At 40.5% G+C, this 6780-nt stretch overlaps 1 pseudogene; it reads left to right on the forward strand.

Annotated features, from left to right (window-relative positions):
- Positions 1 to 2832: 2832 nt before the first annotated feature.
- Positions 2833 to 6780, forward strand: part of LOC108309107 — an 8973-nt pseudogene continuing 5025 nt past the window's right edge.

The raw sequence follows: 6780 nt of genomic DNA on the forward strand, positions 1-6780 counted from the left end.
TGAGCTCTTCATTACTTTAATATATAGGAGGCAATGTACTCAGCTTCTGTGGAAACACCTCTAGAGAACGGGATGTCAATAACACACATATGGCTTGACTCACTTTTGCACAGACATTCATTCTTTTAGTTGCTTGATATTTAAATACCAATAAAACACTTTTTCTCATCTCAATTAGCTTACAGAGACAAGACATCATATTGAGTTTCTTTGGGGGTGATTACCTCTATAATCGTTAGACTAACAAGAAAATTGTGTGTGATGGAGGCACAAAATCGAAAACGATTCATTCTGTTTGAAAAGTTGAGGAACGTTTTTTACAGGAGGTAAGTTTGATACTTAGCTTTAAAGTTAAATTGATTGGTGTACCTTCGTTGAAAATTTCTTCTAAATGCCCAGCATTAAATAAACAAGCAAACACACAACTTTGGCTTGTTGACCTAGCCTCATATATAATGCAAGAAGTAAAATAAAAATATAAATTTCGTAAATGAGCATCAGAGTCATCTAATATAGGGAATCTTCTGGGATATCTACTTTTTTAAACTATAAAATAATAATGATAGCTAATCATTACTTAATTCTTTCATATGTCATATTCATTAATCACTTAATCAAAACAATGAATCTAGAGACAGGTACTATTACTAGTACTTCTTTTTCCTATTTGGGAATTCATATCCAGTGTAGTTCAGTAGTTTTCAAGAACCACACAGCTATGACGAAGTAAAAGATTGAACCCAGGCAATCTGACCACAGAGTATTTCAACCACTACACAATACAATCTCCTCTGTTGGCAAATTTTCTTCTACAAGGGAACTCACTTTCTCTTTTTTTTTTTTTTTTTTTCGGAGTTTCACTCTTGTTACCCAGGCTGGAGTGCAATGGCGCAATCTTGGCTCACCGCAACCTCCGCCTCCTGGGTTCAGGCAATTCTCCTGCCTCAGCCTCCTCAGTAGCTGGGATTACAGGCACGCGCCACCATGCCCAGCTAATTTTTTGTATTTTTAGTAGAGACGGGGTTTCACCATGTTGACCAGGATGGTCTCGATCTCTTGACCTCGTGATCCACCCACCTCAGCCTCCCAAAGTACTGGGATTACAGGCCTGAGCCACCGCGCCCGGCCCTCACTTTCTTTTGAACTTTGGTATCACAGTATTGGATAATTGATACCAAATATCCAATTTGGTATCAATTATCCAATACTGTGATACCAAAGTTTTGGCATCAAAACTTTGGTACCACAAGTCTCCCCTCAAATTCCCAACTCGTGTTTGACTTTTTATTATGTTGTTGTAATAAGAGAACAGTGGAGGTGAGTGGAAGAAGACTCATTTTTGTGCTCATTACTGCCATGTGGAGCAAGGTTTCAAGCTTTTGAAAATGAGACCTCAGAGGCAAGGCCCTGGCCTTGGAAGATGGCCTGGAGACATTAAGGTGGTTGCACTTTTGCTGTAGGAGCTGAGCCCAATGAATGCAGCGGCTGGTGCCTGAAAATGTAAGTTGCCACAGAAAGAAGATGGAAAATTTTAAAGTTGGAAATCTGGCTGATAAGGGATCATTTGCTGGTGTCTGCAATTGAATCCATACACACTGGTTTGGAAATTTTGGTCAAAATGATAGTTAAGAAAGCGATAAGAATGCAGAGAGTCCAAAATGAGATGAAAATGTACTGCCAGTAAAAAATAGTAAAAATAAATAAAAAGTTTTAAACAGTAAAATGAAAAAAATAAAAATAAAGAAAATGCACTGCCAGTTGAAACATCCTCCTACATTGGAACTTCATAAATATTTTCAAGACAAGGATTGGATTAGACCTGATATTAGAAATGTACGGTAATGTAGATGGCAACATATCTAAAGAACAGAATGAAAACATTCTTAGGAAATGAAGCTTGACATTTCACCCACCAGGTCATCACAAGAATGTTGCATTTTCATTATCATAGTAAGTACACTGGGAACTTCTTTTCTAACCTCTTATGCATAATGTAAACATCAAGACTGACAATTGTGGGCTAGCAACTCAGTTAAAAAAATCACTGTTCTCTACTGAGAACAACGTAAACAGTATAAAATTCCGAATTATATTTCCCTAGAAATTGCAAAGTGCACATGTACTTTCATTTAATGTTTGGTCCATGGGCTGAATGCTTTGTGCTTTCCTTTTTTTTTTTTTTTTTTTTCAGAGTTTTTTTTTTTTTTTTTTTTTTGAGACGGAGTTCTCACTCCATTGCCCTGGATGGAATCTAGTGGCACAATCTCAGCTCACTGTAACCTCTGCCTCCCAGGTTCAACCCATTCTCCTGCCTCAGCCTCCTGAGTCACTGGGATTATAGGCACTCACCACCACACCCAGCTAATTTTTGAACTTTAGTAGAGATGAAGTTTCACCATATGGGTCAGGCTGGTCTTGAATTCCTGACCTCATGTGATCCACCACCTTGGCCTTCCCAAGTGCTGGAACTATAGCCATAAGCCACGACACCCAGCCTATGCAGTACTTTTGAGGCCTCATTTGATAATGGCACAGTCAAGAACGATAAATAAAGTAGTATTGGCAGATTATGAAATGGCAATTGTTTTGGGAAACAGCAAAACCTGAAGTATGAAAACACCATCGAATTTTCAGAAATGTACATTGTGAAGTATTATAGCTTCTTTATGTGCAAGTTAAAATCCTTCATAACTGACAATCAGAAGGGCAATAGTGAAGTACTTCATGCAGAAGAGGTATCCATGGATGGACATTTCTAAAAGAGGTATTTCACGGATAAAGATATGATTACAATGTATTCTCCAAATAATGCAGTCTTCTTTTGCTGACAGAATGCATCCACCTACTAACATCAGTAGGTACAGGTTTAATGATTTACCAGAAACATAATGAAGGAAATATGAATATGCTTCCAGATTCATTCTGCTTACAGGATCTGTCTCCAATGTCATCTATTTTACAAGGTAACTATAAATGCATTTTGATGAAAAAATTACCCTGGTATTGATTTTGAGGTCTGGTATTATGATAGAGAAAAAAATACAAAAGAGATTTAATTCAAGTGATGGAAAAGTCTTGAAAAATGTGTGAGAAATCTTACACATTGAAAGGAGAAAGTGAAGTTGGTAGCTTGAAAGTGTGTTCCACTGTGAACAATTCTCTGCAAACCTACCGCCAAAAGTCAAGGGGGCTGACAGGCTGAAGAAATAGGCTGGCGAATTTAGTTTCTCAGAAAAAGAAAAATTAATAGGGATTTATGAACAGAAGCCATATCTCTGCCCTGAGACGAGAAGGTGGGTCCTCACACTGTTACCCCCAGACCCAAGGCTTTTATTCTATAGGGAAAGACAATTGCAGCCATTTGCTTAACAGCAGGATTTACAGCAAGTACATGCTGTTAAGAGTAGATTAAGTAGGAACCTTAGAGGCATTCCTAAAACTGAAGTTAATAACCAGTCAACATGTTAGATTAGCATCCAAAGTGGAGTTGCTTTAGCCTCCACAAAGAGAAAATGAATATATATTCGGTCCATGCTAATTAGGGGTGTTCCATTTGTTTGAAACGGAAATCTATAATTTCAGAAGAAGAAAATAAAAGTGAAAGTCCTCCTTCCTTTTTGGTACTCAAAGATAATCTGGCATTGTTATACCCCGAAGGCCTTATCACCTCTTCCTTCTATGAGTCAGACTTTCCAGTGAGAGGAATGACATCTTTTAAAAGAATAATCATGACTAGTTTAATCATGAATAGTTCATCTTCTCTGCGATAGATACCCATATTTAATATATCTATTGTTATGTTACAAAGAATGTGACGGCACAGCTACAACTTTGGGACAAACTCCTTTTCTGGTACTCTCAATGATTGTCTTCCAAAATCAGAACAACTTTTTAGTTCTATTTTGTGGAAAATGTTGTTTGAGCAACACAGTAAACTCTGTGGATCTCTATGGATACAGTTTAATGATGGCTCCCAGTTTATCATGCAGGCAAGATTATCTTCCAACAGTTACATTTCACAGAAAGGCAAAATAACGAGGTACAGAGTATTTCCAATGCTAAAAAGAAATAAGCTATCTAACCACGAAAATGTAAGTCTTTGTTTTATCTTTTTGAGACAGAGCATTGCTCTGTCACTCTGGCTGGAGTAAAGTAGCGAGATCTCGGCTCACTGCAACCTCCGCCTCCCAAGTTCAAGCGATTCTCCTGCCTCAGCCTTGGGAGTAGCTGGGATTACAGGTGCATGCAATTATACCCAGCTAATTTTTGTATTTTTAGTAGAGACGGGGTTTCACCATGTTGGCCAGGCTGGTCTTGAACACCTCACCTTGTGATCCACCTGCCTTGGCCTCCCAAAGTGCTGGGATTACAGGCATGAGCCACCACGCCCAGCTGAAAGTGTAAGTCTTCAAGGTTACTAATGATTATTACTAAATAAGAGAAGTCAATCCTGGAAAATACAAAACTATGGAGATAGTAGAAATATGAGTGTTTGCCAGGGATTGTGGGGAGGAAGGAATAAATAGATCAAGCACAGAGGATTTTTAGGGTGCTGAAACTATTCTTTATAATGCTATAATGATAGATAAATGTCACCATACATGTCAAGACCTATGGAATATACATTAAGAGTGAACGCTAATGTAAACTCTTGTCGTCAGGTGATAGCGATGTGTCAGTGCACGTTCATCAATTGTAAGAATGGTTCTCTTCTTACAATTAGGATGCTGAGACTGGGGGAAGTTGTACAGGTGTGGATGTAGGGGATATATGGAAGCTCTCTGTGCTTTCTGTTTAATTCTGGTGTGAACCTGAAACTGCTCTTCAAAAAAGGTTACTAAAAATAAAATTGGGGCCGGGCGCGGTGGCTCACGCCTGTAAACCCAACACTTCGGGAGACCAAGGCGGGTAGGTAGCCTGAGGTCAGGAGTTCAAGACTGCCCTGGCCAACATGGTGAAACCCCATCTCTACTAATAATACAAAAATTAGCCAGGCTTTGTGGCGCACGTCTGTAGTCCCAACTCCTTGGGAGGCTGAGACCGGAGAATCGCTTGAACCCAGAGAATAGCTTGAACCCAGGAGGCAGAGGTTGCAGTGAGCCAAGCTGGCACCACTGCCCTCCAGCCTGGGTGAGAGTGAGTCTCCGTCTCAAAAAAAAAAAAAAAAAAAAAAAAAAAAAGAAGAAGAAGAAGAAGACTACTGTGTGAATTCATAGGATCTCTTCACGAGTGAGTTTAGAACTGACCCTGTAAGCATCAGAATCTCTACCTAGACCACTCATTTGTTTAATAACCATTTAACAGACAAATATAGTGAGCTAGTTCCTGAGTGGATACTAGAAATAGAAAGGTTAAGGGCACCATCCTATCCTTAGGGAGCTCCTTAGTGTTGAATTCATGAATGAATCATTTCAATGCAATGAAATAAGGGCTGTATGGACTTAAGCAGCAGATGGAGGAACACAGAGCAGGAGTCTCTAACCCAGACTAGAGAGACCAGAGAGCAGCAGAAGGAGAAGGGAGACTTCCATTGACAAAAGGGGAAGAGGCAGGGCAGGACACTACTAAAGAGGATGTGTGGCTAGAATAGGCCTTTCTATATACGGTAAAATAGATGAGTTTTGCCGACCAGGCGAGGTGGCTCACGCCTGTAATACCAGCACTTCGGGGGCAGAGGCAGGTGGATCACCTGAGGTCAGGAGTTCAAGACCAGCCTGGCCAACGTGCTGAAGCCCTGTCTCTCTACTAAAAATACAAAAATTAGCCAGGTGTGGTAGTGTGCGCCTGTAATCCCAGCTACTCGGGAGGCTGAGGCAGGAAATTCGCTTGCACCTAGGAGGCGGAGGTTGCAGTGAGCTGAGGTCACGCGATTGCACTCCAGTCTGGGTGACAAGAGCAAAACTCTGTCTCAAAAAAGAAAAAGATGAATTTTAAGGAGTGATTAATTTATATGCAAATGAAAAGGAAAAATTTAAAAATTCCAGGAGGAGTGTTAAAGTGAACTAAATATGGCCTGAGAAGAACTCGGTGCTTCAATATTTGAGTCTTTGTGGACGAACTGCAACCTAACTTCAGAGTGTGCGCCTATAACAGTGGCTGGGTTTTGGCCAATCTCAGCAGCCCTACCTCAACCACAAATCCATTGTCCAGTGTTGAAACTGTGATCAAATAATGCAAACGCTGAGCTGTAACTGATCCAGTTGTTTCTGTACCTCACTTCTGATTTCTGTACATCACTTCCCTATTTTTTGCCTAAAAATTTGTTCTGATCAGAAGGCATCCCTGGAGTCTCTCTGAATCTGCTGTGATTCTGGGTCTACCTGACTGGCAAAACGTTCATTGCTCAATTAAACTCCTTTAAATTTAATTTGGCTGAAGTTTTTATTTGAACAAGAGAAAGGACATGCAAAGGACAGCTGTATAAACACAGTCTGTTTAGGGAAGGGCACACAGTTCAGTATGACGAAAGCATAAAAGGATGAAAGGGTGGCCCGGCACAGTGTCCCACACCTATAATCCCAGCACTTTGGGAGGCTGAGGCAGGTGGATCACTTGAGGTCGGGAGTTGAAGACTAGCCTGGCCAACATGACAAAACTCTATCTCTACTGAAAATACAAAAAATTAGCAGGGAGTAGTGGCTCATGCCTGTAGCTCCAGCTACTTGAGAGACCCAGACAGACAGGAGAATTGCTTGAACCTGGGAGGCAGAAGCTGTAGTGAGCCAAGATTGCACCACTGCACTACAGCCTGGGTGACAGCGCAAGATTCTGTCTCAAACA

The sequence above is a fragment of the Cebus imitator genome, unplaced genomic scaffold (genome assembly GCF_001604975.1).
Source record: "Cebus imitator isolate Cc_AM_T3 unplaced genomic scaffold, Cebus_imitator-1.0 Scaffold5, whole genome shotgun sequence".
Classification (NCBI taxonomy): Eukaryota; Metazoa; Chordata; class Mammalia; order Primates; family Cebidae; genus Cebus; species Cebus imitator.